Source organism: Globicephala melas, chromosome 15, assembly GCF_963455315.2.
Source record: "Globicephala melas chromosome 15, mGloMel1.2, whole genome shotgun sequence".
In the NCBI taxonomy this organism is placed as follows: Eukaryota; Metazoa; Chordata; class Mammalia; order Artiodactyla; family Delphinidae; genus Globicephala; species Globicephala melas.
The window spans coordinates 34,716,140-34,736,718 of NC_083328.1; the positions used below are offsets into that span (position 1 = coordinate 34,716,140).

At 44.8% G+C, this 20,579-nt stretch overlaps 1 protein-coding gene across 2 annotated transcripts in view; it reads left to right on the forward strand.

Annotated features, from left to right (window-relative positions):
• ADCY9 (adenylate cyclase 9) overlaps positions 1 to 20,579 on the forward strand; it is a 143,696-nt gene that overhangs the window by 44,674 nt on the left and 78,443 nt on the right. The window lies entirely within an intron of this gene.

Below are 20,579 nucleotides of genomic sequence, written 5' to 3' on the forward strand. Positions count from 1 at the left end.
GACAGTTTGATTAATATGTGTCTTGGCGTATTTCTCCTTGGATTTATCCTGTATGGGACTCTCTGTGCTTCCTGGACTTGATTAACTATTTCCTTTCCCATATTAGGGAAGTTTTCAACTATAATCTCTTCAAATATTTTCTCAGTCCCTTTCTTTTTCTCTTCTTCTTCTGGAACCCTTATAATTTGAATGTTGGTGCATTTAATGTTGTCCCAGAGGTCTCTGAGACTGTCCTCAGTTCTTTTCATTCTTTTTTCTTTATTCTGCTCTGCATTAGTTATTTCCACTATTTTATCTTCCAGGTCACTTATCCGTTCTTCTGCCTCAGTTATTCTGCTGTTGATCCCATCTAGAGTATTTTTCATTTCATTTATTGTGTTGTTCATCATTGTTTCATCTGTAGTTCTTCTAGGTCCTTGTTAAATGTTTCTTGCATTTTGTCTATTCTATTTCCAAGATTTTGGATCAACTTTACTATCATTATTCTGAATTCTTTTTCAGGTAGACTGCCTATTTCCTCTTCATTTGTTAGGTATGGTCGGTTTTTATCTTGCTCCTTCATCTTCTGTGTGTTTTTCTGTCTTCTCATTTTGCTTATCTTACTGTGTTTGGGGTCTCCTTTTTGTAGGCTGAAGGTTCGTAGTTCCTGTTGTTTTTGGTGCCTGTCCCCAGTGGCTAAGGTTGGTTCAGTGGTTTGTGTAGGCTTCCTGGTGGAGGGGACTAGTGCCTGTGTTCTGGTGGATGAGGCTGGATCTTGTCTTTCTGGTGGGCAGGTCCACATCTGGTGGTGTGTTTTGGGGTGTCTGTCGACTTATTATGATTTTGGGCAGCCTCTCTGCTAATGGGTGGGGTTGTGTTCCTGCCTTGCTAGTTGTTTGGCATAGGATGTCCAGCACTGTAGCTTGCTGGTCGTTGAGTGAAGCTGGGTGCTGGTGTTGAGATGGAGATCTCTGGGAGATTTTCGCCATTTGAAATTATGTGCAGCTGGGAGGTCTCTTGTGGACCAGTGTCCTGAAGTTGGCTCTCTCACCTCAGAGGCACAGCACTAACTCCTGGCTGCAGCACCAAGAGCCTTTCATCCACACGGCTCAGAAGAAAAGGGAGAAAAAGTAGAAAGAAAGAATTAGTAGAAGTAGAAAGAAAGAAAGAAAGAAAGGAGGGAGGGAGGAAGAAAGGAAGGAGGGAAGGAAGGCAAAAAAGAAAGAAAGACGATAAAGTAAAATAAAATAAGATAAAATAGAATAAAGTTATTAAAATAAAAAAATAATTATTAAGAGGAAAAAAACCCCAAAAAACAAAAAAACGGATGGATAGAGCCCTGGAACAAATGGTGGAAGCAAAGCTATAGAGACAAAGTCTCACACAGAAACATACACATACACACTCACAAAAAGAGGAAAAGGGGAAAAAATCATAAATCTTGCTCTCAAAGTCTACCTCCTCAATTTGGGATGATTCGTTGTCTAAAGGAGGGAGGGAAGGAAAGAAAGAACGAAGATAAAGTAAAATAAAATAAAGTTATTAAAATAAAAAGTAATTATTAAGAAAAAAGTTAAAAAAAAAAAACGGACGGATAGAACCCTCGGACAAATGGTGGAAGCAAAGCTATACAGACAAAATCTCACACAGAAGCATACACATACACACTCACAGAAAAAGGAGAAGGGGAAAAAATAATAAATCTTGCTCTCAAAGTCCACCTCCTTAATTTGGGATGATTCGTTGTCTATTCATGTATTCCACAGCTGCAGGGTACATCAAGTTGATTGTGGAACTTTAATCCGCTGTTTCTGAGGCTGCTGGGAGAGATTTCCCTTTCTCTTCTTTGTTCTCACAGCTCCCAGGGGCTCAGCTTTGGATTGGGCCCGGCCTGTGCGTGTAGGTCGCTGGAGGGCGTTTGTTCTTTGCTCAGACAGGACGGGGTTAAAGGAGCCGCTAATTCGGAGGCTCTGGCTCACTCAGGCCGGGCGAGGGAGGGTTACGGAGTGCAGGGCGAGCCTGCGGCAGAGGCCGGCGTGACGTTGCACCAGCCTGAGGCGCGCCGTGCGTTCTCCCGGGGGAGTTGTCCCTGGATCCCGGGACCCTGGCAGGCTGCACAGGCTCCCCAGAAGGGGGGTGTGGATAGTGACCTGTGCTCGCACACAGGCTTCTTGGTGGCGGCAGCAGCAGCCTTAGCGTCTCATATCTGTCTCTGGGGTCCGCGCTTTTAGCCACGGATCGCGCCCGTCTCTGGAGCCCCTTTAAGCATCGTTCTTAATCCCCTCTCCTTGCGCACCAGGAAATAAAGAGGGAAGAAAAAGTCTCTTCCCTCTTCGGCAGGTCTAGACTTTTCCCCGGACTCCCTCCCGGCCAGCCGTGGCGCACTAACCCCCTTCAGGCTGTATTCACGCTGCCAACCCCAGTCCTCTCCAGGCGCTCCGACCGAAGCCGAGCCTCAGCTCTCAGCCCCGCCCGCTGCGGCGGGTGAGAAGACAAGCCTCTAGGGGCTGGTGAGTGCCGGTCGGCACTGATCCTCTGTGTGGGAATCTCTCCGCTTTGCCCTTCACACCCCTGTTGCTGTGCTGTCCTTCGCGGCTCCATAGCTCCCCCACTCCGCCACCAGCAGTCTCCGCCCGCGAAGGGGCTTCCTAGTGTGTGGACACTTCCTCCTTCACACCTACCTCCCACTGGTGCAGGTCCCGTCCCTATCCTTTTGTCTCTGTTTATTCTTTTTTCTTTTGCCCTACCCAGGTGCGTGGGGGGTTTCTTGCCTTTTGGGAGGTCTGAGGTCTTCTGCCAGCGGTCAGTAGGTGTTCTGTAGGAGTTATTCCACGTGTAGATGTATTTCTGGTGTATCTGTGGGGAGGAAGGTGGTCTCCGTGTCTTACTCTTCCAGCATCTTCCCGGAAGTCCCGTATGTTGATATTCTTGATGGTATCCCTCATGTCTCTGAGACTCTGTGCATTTTTCTTCATTCTTTCTTATTTCTTCCTCAGATTGGATAATTTCAACTTTGTTGCTTTTTTTCTTCTGCCATCTCACGTCTGCCATTGAGCCTCTCTAGTGAATTTTCCACTACATTTATTGTACTTTTTTTTTTTTTTTTTTGGCAGTACGCGGGCCTCTCACTGTTGTGGCCTCTCCCGTTGTGGAGCACAGGCTCCGGACGCACAGGCTTAGCGGCCATGGCTCATGGGCCCAGCCACTCCGTGGCGTGTGGGATCTTCCTGGACCAGGGCACGAACCCGTGTCCCCTGCATCGGCAGGCGGACTCTCAACCACTGTGCCACCAGGGAAGCCCTATTTATTGTACTTTTGAGTCCAAAATTTCCATTTGGTTTATTTTTATAATTTCCATCTCTTTTTTGATATTCTCTATATGATGAGTCATTGTGTTCATACTTTCCTTTTTTCTTTGAACACAGATTCCTTCATTTCTTTGACCATGTTTATAATTGCTGCTTTGAATTTTGTTAAGTTCAACATCTGGGCCCCCTTAGAGTTTCTATTGATGGCCCTTTTTCCTGAGTATAGTTCACGGTACTTTTATGTTCTTTGCATGTCTCATATTTTATTTTTTAAACTAGGTATTTTAGGTCGCATAATATAGCAACTCTAGATTCTGTTCACCCATGACAAAATCACGTTTTTTTGCTTTTTATTTGTGACTTGCCTGGTTAATTCTGGAGAGTCTCTCTTCTTAGCAGTATGCAGCTGCTGCTAATTCTGTTCATTTTTTTTTTCTTGTTTTTATGTTTAAGCCTGGCTTACTAAGGGTTGCCCCTGGGTCAGCATAGCATAGTGGTCAGCCAGTGATTGTTCAGAGTTAGTTTAAACACCTTAAGCTGGCAAAGCTTCATCATTTCTGCAGTGGATCTGTGGAGTGCATTGAGGAATGCACTCAAAGTTCAGGCCATTTACAGGTCTGCCTTGGTTTACCTTCTGCCAGACCTTCTTTTACCTCCTTTGTGCAGGTGCTAGGCCTCACTTCAGCCAGGGATGAGTAGATAGCTAGGGCCCTCTCTGGTCTCTCCTGCATGTGTGTACCCTTTGAGGACACCAGGGACATGTGGGAGCTTATCCTTGCCCACTGTGGTTCTCTTGTTTTTGCATGTACGTAATGTATTTTTGGCTAGTCTGCTGGTCTGTTGCTTATCCCAGTCAGTATTGTGACCTAAGGCTCGCGGAGATGTTGGCCTTGTATAATTTTCTGTGATCACTGTTGCTTATGATAGTGCCCTTGGGCATGTGCTCTACTCCACATCAGTCATCCCCCCCAGCAGCAGAGCCACCAGTTTTCACAGCTTGTCCTGCTCTGGTGGATCCAACACTGTTGATGGAGCTGGGGTGAGGGGTGGAGCACACCAGACTAAAATGCCATAGATACACTGCTGGGATGCAAAGTTCTGTAGTTATTTTGGAGTGAATACTTCTCAATTTGTTGTATGCCTTCAGTTGATTTCCATTCCTGAAATGGTTGCTTTTGACAAATTTGTCCAGTTTTTCATTGCTTTTGGAGAAGTTTTGCCAAGCTTCTTACTTATTATTTCAGAATTTCTCTCCCTTCCCCCCAACCTGCCTTTTTATATCTTTTTTCCCCCAACTTCCTAGGTGGTATAAGTTTGTTATAAAAACACAGCAGTATGAAATGTATAAAGTGGAAATGAAAAGCATTCACTGTTCCCATCCTTAAAGGTAACCATTGCTGATAGGTTTAGTGAATTGCTTTCCAGATCAAAGCCTTACTTTAGTCATTGTATTTTTGGTTGTATCCCCTCACCACACAATTCCCTTACCCTTTGCCACACGGTTTTTAATTCAGGGACTTTTAGCTCCTTGATTAAAAGAGATAAACTTAATTAGCAATAATTAGTTTGGCTAAAAGACTAGGGGCCCTCTCCTGGCAAGGACAAAATACTAAGACTGGTATGATCTATGTATTTTAAGTAACCCTAATTCTGCCTGCACTTCTCACAGCGCTCGCCTGTCTAGTCCGCTCTCTACAGTGTCCCAACCCCTGGTCCTTTATCCCACCGAGTATCTCTTCCCAGGCTCTCCGGGAAAGTGCCCATCAGTTATTTCCCCTGTGATGTCACTCTGGCATGACTGCATTTTAGAGTTTTGTGAAGGAAGAGGCAGCATGTGTAGGGTTAAGGGCCAGAGCTCTGGTGTCACACTGCTCGGGGTTCAAATTTCAGCTTTCTTTTTCTAAGCCTTTGTGACCTTGGTTTTCCCAGGCCTTGGCTTTCCTGTCTGCAATGAGGCTGGTAGCAGTCCATTATGTACTGGGCTGTGAGAAGGATGTAGCGGGATTCTCTGTGTAATGTGCTGTGGAACAATGCTTGGTACTTTGGAGCGCATAGCAAATGCTTCCATGTCCCTCCTCCTGTAGTCCTTGTCGTCATCAATTTTTTTTTTTTTTATTACTAACAAGGAATCACCCCTTAACAATGACATTTCAGATAGGAGAGGATATTGTAAGTGGAGCCTCATATGTTCTCGCAGCAGCTTCGGAATTAGTTAAACCTCTGAGTAGAGTCGAGACTTCCCTACAGGGCAGGGTGTGGAAGTGCAGTCGCTGGAGGATGGGTTTGAGGAGGGGCTGGTGCTGGGAGGCATGCGGAGGAGGCCAGTGGCTGGGCGGACAGGAGGAGCGTGTGCTGCTGGAGGGCACAGGGTTTGTTCTTAGGACTCCGAAAACATTCTCCATTAACCGTGCCAGTGGTTGCACAGCTCTGTGAATACACTGAAAATCACCAGCTTCTATACTTTAAATGGATACATTGTATGGTATGTGAATTTTATCTCAATAAAGCTATTATTTAAAAATGGTGGAAAGGAAGTGAGGAAGTTAAGAGTGGGTTGATCTCTCTGGTTGGGGTTGCTGATCATCTTTATATTTTCATTACCCTATACTTTTCCCTTTGTTAGGTATTTCCAGCAAAATATATATATACACATATATATATATATTTTTATTGCCTTTTAAATGAGCAAACAAGCATCAGTTTAAAAAAATCATGTTATTTTATCTGCCGAACCTATGACAGATGTAAAATAGTAGCAGAATAAGGTTGGGGTGGGTTTCATCCTTGCAGGTGACCTGAAAGAACTGAGGTCTTAGGCAGAGCTCTGCTGGAACCAGCCCCGCGTCAGCACTGGCCGTGGCTCTCAAAGCAGGTCTTCCTGGACTGGTGCTCATCTCATCCCAGACCTGAAGCAGGCGGGGGTTGCTGTGGTGAGGCAACTTCAGAAATCACAGGGGTAGGGACTGGGCAAGGCGGGTGTGGACTGCTTGTCAGCTGTGGGACTGATAATAAAAACATGTAAAGCTCTGCACGTCTCTGGCCTTCATTGTGCTCCATATAACAATGAAGCACGTTTCCTGAGCACCCACTACGTGCGGGCGTGGCATTGAATGCCTGCTGTTGATGCAGAGATGAATTGGGGCGTCTGTTGGCCTGGTCATCGTGGATCATATGCTGCCTCCCAGTGTTCCCAGGAGACCAATTTTGAGGTCAGAATTCTGCTTTTTTTTTTTTTTTTTTTTGTGGTACGCAGGCCTCTCACTGTTGTGACCTCTCCCGTTGCGGAGCACAGGCTCCGGACGCGCAGGCTCAGTGGCCATGGCTCATGGGCCCAGCCACTCTGCGGCATGCGGCATCTTCCCGGACCGGGGCACGAACCTGCGTCCTCTCATCGGCAGGCGGACTCTCAACCACTGCGCCATCAGGGAAGCCCCAGAATTCTGCTTTTTATATTGAGGGCTGATTCTGACTCCTGGGAGGACTAACGCCCCTTTTAAATTTGCTTTGGAGCCACAGAATTTTTGTGCAGGTAGGAAAACAGCTGTGCACGAGGCAGGTGTTCTGTAAATGTTTTGAGCTCTGATATTGAGGAAATTTTTCAAGAATCCAGGGTATCGCCGATTTTTCTGAAGATGACCTCTGAGGGGAAAAGAAGAGTCTGTGGGGGAACTTGACCTGCTCTCTCTTCGTTGTCGACTTTAATATTCCGAAGCCCTGGCAGAGAGCTCCCTGCCTGTGTGTTTCAAACACTGCTCGTCATCAAGGGTTAAGAAGCAGCTTCAAAGCCGTTTGCCTGGGGTCCTCGGTAAGCCAGTCATCTTGCCCATACCTGCAGGGGGCTTTATCGCTTCTCAGGCATCTTTGATAAAGAGTTACTCACATTTAGGAAGCCACACCTTTATTCCGCTAGTGAATTTTTCCCCAAAAAAGCATTTCTAAAGGCTTCCTCACCTGTGAATTTGCTGAGTAGAACCAGCTTTCTGAGCCTTGCTGAGTAGAACCAGCTTTCTGAGCCTGGCTGTGCCTGTACAGCGTGGAAGGAAGGCTCGGTAGAATCCCCCAAGACACCCCCACTGTGTCCCCTCCTCCCTCTGCCCTGTGCCCCCTCCCCTTCCACTGGGGCCCTGATCTCTGCCTCTTCCTGACCTTCCAGAATTTCTGAGTGGTGAGTTGAATTTTATTTACCTAAAATCGTTAGGTTTTCATGATATACTGAGATAAAACCCTGAAAAAGACTAAAATCTCAGGAGTCATTTGTTGTACACAATACAGTGTCCCTTTTGCGTAACTTGATGCTTTTAATACTCATTGAATTAGGGCCACGGTTTTCATTAGCACCAGTGCTTCCCAAGTCTAACACCTCCAGCAGGAAGGTTTGCCGGATGGATGAGCAGTGCTCTTAAGAGTTGCAGAGATACAATTTGGATGAATATGACTTCAGAATTGAGCCCTGTGAGGTATCAGTCTTTGCGTCCTACCACAGTTTGAGGAAGTCAAGTATTTTATGAAGTCCATTTCTGTTTTTACAGGCTGTGAATGTGTGAACAAAACTGGAATCTTTATGGTGGGGGGAGAATTCTGGACTCAAACACTGGTCCTCAGGATTCCCATGTGCTTCCTGAAACCACTGTCTCTGCTACTTAAATTAAGTCACTTTACGAGTACGCACTCGGCAAATATTACATGCCGGGCCCGAGTCTCGGTTCTGTAGATCCATCAGTGAAGAAAACAAACACACTGCCCTGTCCCTGCTTTTGTGGACCATACGTGTAGAAGGGGGGAGTTGAAACGCGGACACGCATCTTAGAGAAATACGTGATGTGTCAGTGGAAAGCGCTGGGAGAAAATGCAGCTGGTACGGCCGGGGTTTGGGGGAGCTGTGGGGTGAGGGCAGCAAAAAGGCCTGGAGGTAGTGGTTGCTGTGGGAAGCAAGGCTGCCAGGGAAATCCTCATCCCCTTGGGTCCTCCCTGTCAGGGAGACCCTCTGCTGATGTGTCAGCTGCACTTTCATTACCAGGAAGGGGTAGTCTGTGAGCGCTTCCAGGCAAATAACTTGCAGAGCTGGCCGTGGTGGATGTTGTGCAATTGGGCTCGCTGGCTGAGTCCCAGGCCACCGATCTGAAGGGCCCGCGACTGTGCACTCGTTCCCGTGCCATCCAAAAATATTTCGTGACCTTGCTAGTTGGCAGTTTTTAAAATGTTATTTTAAATCTCCAAAAAAGGGAAACATCAAAGTGCAGGCTGTCCACGGCCACCCTTCTTGATACACACAAACAGCTGCACAATACAATCACCCATTGTGGTGCCCTGTGCCAGCCGTTATAAATAGACCTGTGGCTCCACGTGAAATGCTCTGGAGGAAGGGTAAGTGCTCTCTTGATGAATGTGAGCTGCTGTTTCCATCGAAAGCCCTTCTCAGACATCAATATTATTTTATGTTTCACTGACTAAACTGAAAAAACAGCAACTGTGTTTTCTGCAGAAGCTCAGCGTAGTTTAACTATTTCTAGTCCTCTAATCCAAATGTGTGTACTGTCTCTACCCTAAATCACAGAGAGATCTTGTGCTCATTTAGTAACGGTGGCCAGCTGGGCCACTTCACTGCATTTTAAAGTTTCACATGACCCAATTCTACATGAGAGGTTTACATATCACTGTGCTGTGTGTGTGGTATGATTCATGGCTGGAAATGCATGCCTATTAAATATCGTGTTCATTCCCACATTTTAACCCCTATTCCAGGAAGTTTTTTATTGTGGTTTATTTGTAACACGTCAGAACGTCTAAAACTGTGCCATTCATATAGTAGGCTGTCAGTAATTTAGAAGTCAATTTGTCTCTTAAGGAAAAAAAATCCAACGTGCACCTCTGACAGTCTTTACTCTTCCCAGGGCAGGTTAAGAGCCTCTCAGTGTCATAAAGAAACGATGCTTATGTGGTATGTGGTGTAAGATGCTGTGTCATATTCACTTAGCTGAGATACGAATATGTTAAAGTGATTTACCTTAATTAAGTTAACATGTTAAGTGAGGTTTTAGTATTGTTGACAAAGCCATTTTACATATTTTTTGAGGAGTATATTCATTCCCCAGGGCTGCTGTAATAAAGTACCACACACTGGGTGGCTTCAAACAACAGGAATTTATTCTCTCATAGTTCTGGAGGGCAGAAGTCCAAAATCAAGGTGTGGCCAGGGTTTGTTCCTTCTGGAGACTCAGGAGAACCCGTCCCAGGTCTCTCTCCCAGCTTCTGGGGCTGCTGGCCATCCTGGGTGTTCCACACTTGTAGATGCAGCATTTTAATCTTGCCTCCATCTTAATATGGCTTTCTCTGTGTCTCCACGTGTCCTCTTCTGTCTCTTGTAAGGACACTCACTGGAGTTAGGGCCCACCCTATTCCAGTGTGATTTCATCTTGAACCTTAACTACTCACATCTGCAAACACCCTATTTCCAAATAAGGCCACATTCCGAGGCTCTGGTGGACATGAATCTGGGGGGGGACACTGTTCGGCCCACGTAAGGAGCTTGTATTCAACACATATTGGTTGAGCACCCAATGTTTGAGCATTTATAAGAGCCTAAATGTGGTGTGGGCGTGGGGTTCAGAGATAAACAACACGGCCTTTCCCTTAGGAGTTTGTGGTGTCCTGGTCTCTACTCTTGGCATAGATGATCAAATGCCACTTAGCACTTGGGGTAAAAGAGGCACTACTGACACGCCTTTCAGTCCAGTCGGCTGGCCCAAGTGGGTTGTCTTAAGAGCTGCCCCCAGTGGGTGTGACCAGAACTGTGTGGTTGGGGTGTCTGGGGTCCCTACCAATCCTGTGCCAACCCTTCACCAGATTCCCTAAATGTTAATGTTCTGTGACATTCGTCTCTCTCTACACACCACACACATGTTCTTTCTTCTCTCACCCATTTGGGAACAGATCGTAGCCAGTGTCCCTAAATACTTCCCTGTGTATTTCTTAAAAACAAGGACACATTCCTGTGTAGTCACCGTACACCCACCCAAGTCATGAAGTGAACGTTGTTACCGTACACCTCCCAATCTATAGACCCCCTTCACATTTTGCCGCTTGTCCCAATGATGTCCTTTATAGGCCCAGGAGCCAACCCAAGCTCACAGGTTGCATTGCTTGTCGTGGCTCTTTGGTCACCTTCAATCTGGAACAGTTCCTTGTCTTTGTGTTCCATGACCTTGACATTTTTGAAGAGAACAGGCCAGTTACTTTTGTAGAATGTCCCTCAGTTTGGGCTTGTCTGGCAGGACTGCAGAATTGGGGCTGCATCCTCCTAGGTGTTTTGTAATAGGAGAGCACACAATTTTGATTTGTCCCATTTCCAGAGATGTTAGTTAGTGGTTATCATTAGTTGAGAAGGTGTCTGCCAGGTTTCTTCGCTGTAAAATTAATTAATTAACCTTTTGTAGTTATTAAATAACTGTTTGATGGGAAATATTTTGAGGCTATGTAAGGCTACGAGGCTGTTTTTCATTAAACTTTTACCTGTGAGTTTTAGCATCCTTTGATGTGTCTTACCTGAATCAATTAGTGTGATGGTTACCAAAGGGCAGTTTTCTAGTCACATTATTTTTTTTTTTTTTTTTTTTTTTTGCGGTACGCGGGCCTCTCACTGTTGTGGCCTCTCCCATTGTGGAGCACAGGCTCCGGACGCGCAGGCTCAGCGGCCATGGCTCACGGGCCCAGCCGCTTCGCAGCATGTGGGATCTTCCCGGATCGGGGCACGAACCCGTGTCCCCTGCATCGGCAGGCAGACTCTCAACCACTGCGCCACCAGGGAAGCCCTCTAGTCACATTATTTATTTTGCATTTATTGGCTGGTGTCCCACTGTAAGGTAGAGCTTTTTTTCTTCTTTGCTCCCTCCCTTCCCAGCACCAGACTTACAGATCTTACTTTATTCATTGGGTTATAATCCATTACTGTCATTGTCTACTCTGATGCTGAGATTGTCCCAGATTTGGCCAGTGGGAGCCATCGTGTACTTTTTTTTTTTTTTTTTTTTTTGCGGTACGCGGGCCTCTCACTGTTGTGGCCTCTCCCGTCGTGGAGCACAGGCTCCGGACACGCAGGCTCAGTGGCCATGGCTCACGGGCCTAGCTGCTGCACGGCATGTGGGATCTTCCTGGACCGGGGCACGAACCCGTGTCCTTTGCATCAGCAGGCGGACTCTCAACCACTGCGCCACCAGGGAAGCCCCCATCGTGTACTTTTGACGTGTCTATATCATCCTTACTTTTTTGGCACAACACATTCAGGCTTATCTTTTGTTTTTAATGTAGCTATATTTTTATTTTTTATTTTTTGGCTGCACCGTGCGGCATGTGGGATCTTAGTTCCCTGACGAGGGATCAAACACATGCCCCCTGCAGTGGAAGCGCGGGGTCCCAACCAGTGGACCGCCAGGGAAGTCCCCATTCATGCTTATTTTGATCTTTCTTTTCCCCAGCCTAGGAGTCAGTCATTTCTCCAATAAGGGGGCTACTCTTCGTTGCTGTGCGTGGGCTTCTCGTTGTAGGGGCATCTCTTGTTGCAGAGCATGGGCTCTAGGCACGCGGGCTTCAGTAGTTGTGGCGCACGGGCTCAGTAGTTGTGGCTCTCTGGCTCTAGAGCGCAGGTTCAGTAGTTGTGGCGCACGGGCTTAGTTGCTCCGCGGCATGTGGGATCTTCCTGGACCAGGGCTCAAACCTGTGTCCCCTGCATCGGCAGGCGGATTCTTAACCACTGTGCCACCGGGGAAACCCGAGGATAGTTTCTAGAAAGCAAGTTCTGAGTGCTCTGTATGTCCATGGCTACTGGGACATTATGGCAACTAAGCCTTTTCAATGGATGTAGTTAGGAGACTCACGTGTGTGTATACTCTCCTCCACACATGCGTACAGTATTTAGATATATGCATGTGTGCACATGTACATTTATAGTTCGCTATCTAACAAGGTAGCTTTAAAAAGCATGATGTGTCCAATTACAGTTCAGATCACATGGTTCATTTTCGCTTTCCCCCTTCCCCTGGTCCTACCTCTCCTCTCTCATCATCTGTGATACATTTATTTGATCATTACCCTCGTATGTAACTGGTCTTTCCATGGATGCATCATCTAGGCCTTGGCACTAACTCCCCAGCCCAAAGGTGTCCCCTGCCCCTACCTGTGCCTCCAGTGCTGGGCAGACTCCCCCAGCCTGTGCCAGCAAGCAATACATGTACTTTAAAGTCTAACTTTTGCTTCAAAAAGGCATTCCGTTAGTCTAGGGATGTTGTTTATAGTGGTGGCCTGAACAGAAAAACATATCCAACATAAGCTCAGAAAAAGGTCTTCTTTATCAGTATTTATGTCTCAGTTCAGCCCAAAGATGTTGACGCTTGGAAGAATCAGCTGGCACTGTTGGTGAGGGGCCTGTGGAAGTGTCAGCTCCTTGGCAGAGCTGGATTGAAGTGTGGGCCGGGTTTACTGGCGTGTCAGAGGAAAATTCTGTCTGTACTCAGTTTAAGCTCAGAAGAGGCTTAGAGAGTTACTGCAGAGATTCCAGTGACTGTTTTTGAGGATAATCTGGCAGAAAGTGTTCAGTGTTTTGTTAGCCGATATCTTTGAGCTTGGCTTGGGTCTGATGAGGTCAAGAACGTCTGTGGGGGGTGGTGTTCAGCACCAGCGGGGCGCCTGGGCCTGGTTGGGTAGCCAGCTAGATGCTTGCCCTTCCAAGTTGTGCCCTTATGGCAGGGAAAGCCTGGAGCTGTATTTCCCTGGTCCTTTGCTGTAGCTCTAGGTTAGGTTCTCCTCAGCTGTGGGAGGTGGGGGAGAAGTTGCTGGGTCGTCTGTGGTGTTTGAAGCAGAAGGGTGGCAGGTGGCACACCAGCAGCGGCTCTCATGGAAGCTCCTGTCTGTAACGCCTTGTGGTGAGTGCTGTGTTCTCCCGACCTTTGCTCCCTGGGCCCCCTGCTTCCGTGTATATAAAATCTTTCTGTTCTGGGATTACTATTTCCTTATTGGAGTCATAACTGATATAGGACCCTTGGTCATTTCAAGTCCTGATGGCCCCAGGGAGTTTCCGGTCACTTGCTTGGGCTCTGAGTCATGGTCTGGAGACCAGGGGTTTCAGTTGATGGGGACGTTATTGAGTTTTATCCAGTGAGTGACCAGAGGCCCTGCCCAGGTGCCTCCTTGAGAGCCCCAGGGTTATGAGTGATCTGGGGGCTGGAGCGGCCCTGCTGGAGGGTCAGTGGAAACACTCGGTAATGGTGGGAAACCAGCATTACCGAACACTTGCTCCATGTTGGACACTGAGTCACTCTCTGAGGAAGAGAGAGTGGTGAATAACAACACACGTTCCTAACTTCAAGGAATTTCTAGTTTATCTCTAAAGGGCAGAAATGGGCCCTAGGAAGGCAGGGAGCAGGCCATGGCCATGACTCTGCTCCTCGTCATTCCCGTTTTGGTCTTCCTCTGGAGGTGGGGCGAGGTGCCAGCCTGAGCCGTTCTAGAGGGTGTGCTGGCATTTCTTTCACCTCCTTTTCAAATCACAGAATTGTAGTGTTGTGTTATTCTTAGGTAGGTTTTAATGGATCTATTTTCATAATAAACTCCATCTTGACATTTTACCGTGGTTTGTTGAACAAAGAGAAGTTATATAAACTACAGAAGGGCGAGAATGTGACAGAGGGATGAACCGCTGTGTTTCCCAGTAAGTGTGTGTAACTAATTGAGGATGGTTTTTCAGTGTCGAGCAAAGAAGTAATTGAAATTTGAACAATATGTCGTCACTTTCCTTTAACAGAGACTTCATTCTCATGTTATTAGTGTTATCTCCTTTTAAAATGGCAGTGCAAATACAACTTTAAAGGAGTATTTATGATTAATTAAATCTCTTTTATGTCTGCCTGACAATTTCTGATGGTCAAATGTTTCCTTTTCCCTGAAAAATGACAGGGAATAGAAACCAATGAAAACATCTCTGCTTGGCGCCCTTCCCAGCCTCAGACCTGTTTCCATCCAGGATGAGCGCTGTGGAGAACTGGGTCCTCCCGTGGGGCTGAGGGGAGGATGGCATTACAAGTCCAGGTGGATCAGGGTGGGGCCTGGGGAGAACAGAAGTGCGGCTTGAGAGCCGCTGCCACCAAGAGGCCTCCTTGCTGCCTGGTGAGAGGTCCAGGGGTAAGTTAGGGGAGATCTGCAATTTAAACAATGGCGAACACTTGAGGGGATGCGAGTTCATTCCAAAACAAAGGTCAGTTTCTCTTGTATTCTCAGAATACACTCTGTGGTTTTCACACACTATCTGCAAAGTCTGTGGGTAGCCTTGGACCCATCTCCCACCCTACTGTTCAGGAAAAAAGGCTGTCTGCCAGTCCTGGAACCTGCATGTGTGCAGTGTTGGAAGCAAAGAATTAAAGACGTCCAAAATGCTATTTATGTTTAAAGAAGTGTGTGTTGGAGGGGGTAGGACTGTGGTCACCTGGCTACTCTTTCAGGGAAACGCTTCAACCCAAAGCAGCTTCTCAGTTTCCCGCAGGCAAAGCTTTAAACACTGTCACTGTAGACACCCATGTCATGTCACTTTCTATCCTGAATGAACACCAGTATGTGTCTCAGCGTCCACACAGAAGTGAGTTGGTTGCAAAGGAAGCCTCTTTATCAATCTAGTTGTTCCCCCCAGCCCCGCCAAAAAAAAAAAAAAAAAAAACCAACAAGATTTTTTTACATAGTGACTTTGTAACAGATATATAAATCCCCTGGTTGTTAACTGGAGAGAAATATTACCTTGATAAGGGAGACTAGTAAAGAGTCTTGGTTTAAGATTATCGACGTTGACAATGTGCCTAGAATTTTTAGAGGCTCGTATTTGAGAGGTACGTGTTCTAGATTTAAATGAAAGGGCATTAGAACAGTTAACTTCAACCCTTTCCCATGAAGTATACACATTTAACGTGGCTTTGGCAGTAACCACTAGCCTACTCATGTAGAATTGATTCCTCCTGGATGAGTGGAAACATTGTTGGTTTCTTCATTTATATCATTAGTGCTTAAAATACACATGCACTACGCACACATACAAGCAACAAAGTTGCCTGGCTGATACCATTTTGTCCTTATTTATAAAGCTAATATGAAAAATGTAGCTATGCTCACATATGAATCCGTGCAAAGTATGTCGAGTAACATAAACGTGGGAAATATAGGAAAATGCATGTGCAATGGTTCAGGCTAAGCCCTGCCACTGACTACTTAGGTGACCTTGGATAGTTACTTAAAGCTTAGCCTCAGTTTCATAATTCACATGAATTGCAAATTCATAAGGATTTTCAAAGCTAGTTATTATCTGAGGTCTACTTACACGAATCAAGAAAATCGGGAAGCAAAATTGCTTGGCTCCTCCTTAATTAAAACAGAGCTCAAACTGATTATTCTTACCTAGGCTTTGATTTTTTTCTTAGTAACCATTTTATTTTGGTCCTCAGCTTCCCCTTAAATATCATCAAAGGATCTAAAAAATGGAACTGGGCTTTTCAATTCAGGGCTTTGTTCAGAGTCACTTATAATGATTTTGTAATCTGTATTTATGCCCTTAAATTAAGAAGATTATATTAATTTATACGAGTTTATTTTAACAGATGTTTATTGTGTGCTTGCTTCATGAACAATGCAAAGCCAGTGCAGTCTCAGAGAATTTATAGTCGGTTAAGGGAGCCAGGAGCCAATCACTGTGATGCTGGGGAGAAGAATGTTTGTCTGGGGAGAGATAGATTGTTCTGGGAATGACAGAAGAAGGATGGAGAGTCCATCCGCCTGTCTGCAGGGCTGGAGTGGCCTCCGAGCGAGGTCCTGGAAAACTGGTAGTGTTTAGATGCAGGCTCCCAATCGAGAAACATTATTTAAAAGTATTAAGGTTTGGAAGTGATACTCTCATGCTGTTTTTCTTCAAATAGATCAGCCTTCTAAATTGGGATTTGTGAATATCCAGAGACAAAGCTGATTTCCAGGAAAAACAGCTGCATGCCTTGTGTTTCCAGGATTAAATGCAATAAATTTTTGATGTTGAGCTGTGCTGTCACTGGTGGCTAGATTGGCAACAGTTTGATTCCATAGGTTTATGATAGAGAAGTCCAAATCTCTAAAATAGGCCTTACTGTTCAGGAGCCCTTGTTTAGATTTCCTTTGCCAGGCGTTGCTAAACATCTTAGACAAAAATGGCTCCATCAAATCGTAGAATTTTATTTATTTTATGAATCCTTTTTTTAAAGAATTAATAAAAGGCATTTTGTAGTTTAGATGATTCTAGTTAAACTATCTTATTTTTTTAAAAGGGAGAAACTGAGTTCCATGGAACTTCGGTGCCCTGCCCCAAGTCACGAAGGTTTTTAGCACATTGTTAATGTGCTCCTTTTGTGATGAACAGAAGTTCTAAGCAAAGAATCAAAGACTACAAATTATTAGAAAATAAGGGAATCAGGTTTCTCTTTTGTTCCATTGGTATGTGCCTTTTCTTGTAATGATGCTTTATGTCTGTATATAAGATTATAAAATAATCAGATAATAATGGGGGGTCATGTATTTTTTCCTTTTTCTTTCTCAAATGAATTCAGATAAATAAAAACAAAAAGAAACTTTAAACTCACAAATCATCAGCTTTTCTTTACACATCATTTTCTTTTTTTTTTTTTGGTACCAGCACAGCAGTAAAATGACAGAACATGAAGATGGAATTTCCTAGTACTTTATTTGTGATTTCAGAGTTATATGCTGTTTCAGTCAAGTGTTCCTTGAGTTTGGCAATAAATCTAAAAATTTAGAAAAGAGCATAGCTTTTTAGAAGGAAAAAATAAGATAGAAACACAGAGAATTATGAGTGGGGGCAGCTCCCTTCTTACTGAGAGTGAGCTTCTATCCAGCCTTGTCCTAGAACCCCCTGTTCCTCGGGAAGTGTTGTGACACTGCTGGTCTTTAATGCTCCGTATATGATTTTCCTCTCTGAGCTTTTATTTTTCTGTCTCATCATACGTGGTCTTTTCCATCCTGACGTTTTGGATGGATATTTACCTCCAACTTAAACCTGACCGCTGTCGTTAGGTACTGCCCCCGCCACTTCCGCACACTCGTCTCTATTGGAGGCAGGATTATTTCACCTATCTCATCGGAACATCAAATGAGAGAATGGAAATGAAAAGTACTACACAAGCACAGTTATTAAAGACAATTCAATCAGCAGGTAAAAGGCTTGTTTTAATACTTTATTTAACCTGGAATCAATATCTTGCACTCAGTAGACACTCCTTAAAATGTTTGCTTAATTGAATGTCATTTTAAAGAGCAATTCCTTTTTTTTTTTTTTTAAGATTTTTTTGTTGTTGTTGTTGTGGATCATTTTTAAAGCCTTTATTGAATTTGTTACAATACTGCTCCTGTTTTTTTGTTTTTGTTTTTGGCCGCGAGGCATGTGGGATCTTGGCTCCCCGACCAACCAGGGATCAAACCTGCACCCCCTGCATTGGAAGGTGAAGTCTTAACCACTGGATGGCCAGGGGTGTCCCAAATGAGCAATTTGTTTTTAAGGAAGGAAGAAACCAGGAATATGATAGTGCCCAGCAACTTCACCAAGTGTTTGTCTTCAAAGCTGAGTGAAAAAGAGTTCTGGAGAGTATCACTTTGTAACTTCCCTGCTCCTACAGAGGCTTTCTTGGTTAAGAAAGAATGAAAAAAGAAAGAGAAAACCTCAACAGCAAGACAACAAAAACCACCTTAGTTTGAGCTAATTGCACTGCTAAACCGAGATTCTTTTGGAGAGAGGGTGAGCATGGTTTTGGCTGTAAGAGGGATGGTTGCATTACATCAGATGGAAGCCTGATTTTACCCTTGACTTCATTTAGAAGTTGATTATGGTTAAAAAGAGGTGTATGTATATATGTGGGTGCCAGGTTGACAGGGGTGGACTGTAGTGGATTCACATGTCAGCTTTGCTAAGTTAGATCTCTGTATGCAGCTTGGGCCACAAGGGACAGTTTGCACAAGATCTGGAAGGAAGAAGTGAAGTAGCAGCTGCATTCTTTTCACACTCAGAAAGTCAGTGCAGGGGCATCGAGCTCACGGTCCTGACCTGCTGGCTTCCATTGTTGGCAGGGACAACAGCTCCTCCAACACCCACGCATCTTTGGTTGGTCCTCCCATCTACATCCGTGATGAACAGCTTCTCTCTGTCTTCATCCAAGCTATCCACCAAATGGTGGATTCAGCTATCCACAGGCTGCCTGTAGAGGAACTGGGGTCTGAACCCAAGCAGCTTGGCGCTGGAGTCAGTGAGCTGAAATGGAACATACATACTGTTATCGTTTGTCAAGAATGACTTCGGTGAGAAGCTGTTGAGGGTTCCTCCGTCTTGTGCGTGGAAACGATTTGTCCTCAACATGGAATCTTGCAGATTTAGCTCTGCAGTAAATGAATGTACTGACCAACTCGTTTGGAATTAAATTCCAAGCAGCTGTAAACAATAAATATTTTGTTTCCAGTTATTTTTGTAGCAATATCAGGAGAAGAGAATTAAGGACCAAAACTTATGGGAGTTTTAAATATTTTTTGCTAAGTTTTTATTTGTGATTTATGGGAAAATGACTTCCTGGGAGACAATTTTTTTTCATTAAAAAAAACCCACCATCTTGCAACACCTTTAATAAATCAGTCTTCAATGTAAGTTAGGTGTGTTTTCATAGCAACCAAATCATGAGAACATTTGGCAGCTAAGAGACAGTAATGCTGTTATGATTGTGTTGCCACGCTAGAAGCTGCCATGCCAGAAGCAGCTACACAGTGGGGCCTGCAAAGTGTGGTGGCAGAACCCGTGGCAGCCGGAGCTGAGTGGCTGAGCTGCTCTCTCTTCCTCCAGCTCGATTATAACTGCTTCTCTCACGCTGCACACATAGCTCTACCCTGCTCAATCTCTTTGTTCTTGTAAAACCACAATTTTGTAAAAATCATGAAATGACACAGCTACAGAAAACTACATAAAATACATGTACGGTCTGATTAAAGTGTACACCCTTGTATCTGTTGACCAGGTTAAAAAAGAGAACGTTGCCACTGCCCAGACACCCCATCCTGTCCCCTCCCTGCCAAAGGTAACCGTGGTCTGGCCCTCACCGGGGGCTACTTCTTCTCTTCTTTGTGGTTTTCTTAACCAGTGTGCCTCCTTAAACACTTGGCTTAGGTTGTTTGGTTTTGCCAGATTTTTATTCGTTTTTGCTTTTTTCCCAAATTTTTATTTTGAAAAATTTCAGACCTACAGAAAAGTTCAAAGAATAGTGTAATGAATACTAATATGCCCTTTCCCTGGATTCACCAATTGTTAATATTTTACCAAATTTGTTTTCTTTCTCTCTATATAAATGTATGTATATATTTATACACACACATACATACGTGTATGTCCTTTATATATGTGTGTATACATATACATGCCCTTTATATGTATATATATGTGCGTGTGTACATATGTGTGTATATGTGTATCTCCTCTTTTTTCTTTCCTGAGCCACTGAACATTTGAGAGTAAGTTGCAAGCATTATGGCCCTGCCCCCTTAAATTCCTTAGCATGTATCTCCTAAGGACGAGGACATTCTCCTGCATAGACTGAATTATTGCATCAAGAAATGTAACACAATACTCTTAGCAGATGTGTCGTTCATAGTCAGATGTCCCCAGTTGTCCTGTAGTATCTTTTAGAGCTTTTCTTACTTTCATCCAGGGTCTAGTCAGGTATCGGATTGTTCATTGCACATCCATGTAGTCTCCTTTGATCTAGAACTGTTCCCCAGCCTTTTTTGTCTCTAATGATATTGGCAGTTTTGAAGACTTCGGATGCCTGTTTTTTAAAACAAACTTCTGCGTTGACGTATAATATGCATAAATAAAAATGCACGAATCGTAAGTGTACATTTGAAGAATTATCACAAAATGGACACAGCCAGCACCCAGACGAAATGGAGTGTTGCCAGCATTCCCGAACCCTCTTGTGCGCCCCTCAGTACTACTCACTCCCTCTTCCTGCAGGAACCGCATCCTGACTTCTGGCCCCATCAATTGTTTTTGCCAGTGTTTAGATGTCATATAAATGGAATCTGCAATATATACTCGTTTGGGGCTGCTCCCGTCACTCAATATCATGCTTGTGAGATTCATCCCTGTTGCTTATGGTTGTAGTTTGTTCATTTTCACTGCTGAAAGGTGTTCTCTGTGTCTGTACTGCTGTCTCTCTCTCTGTCTTGATGGACGTGTGGATGGTTCCCATC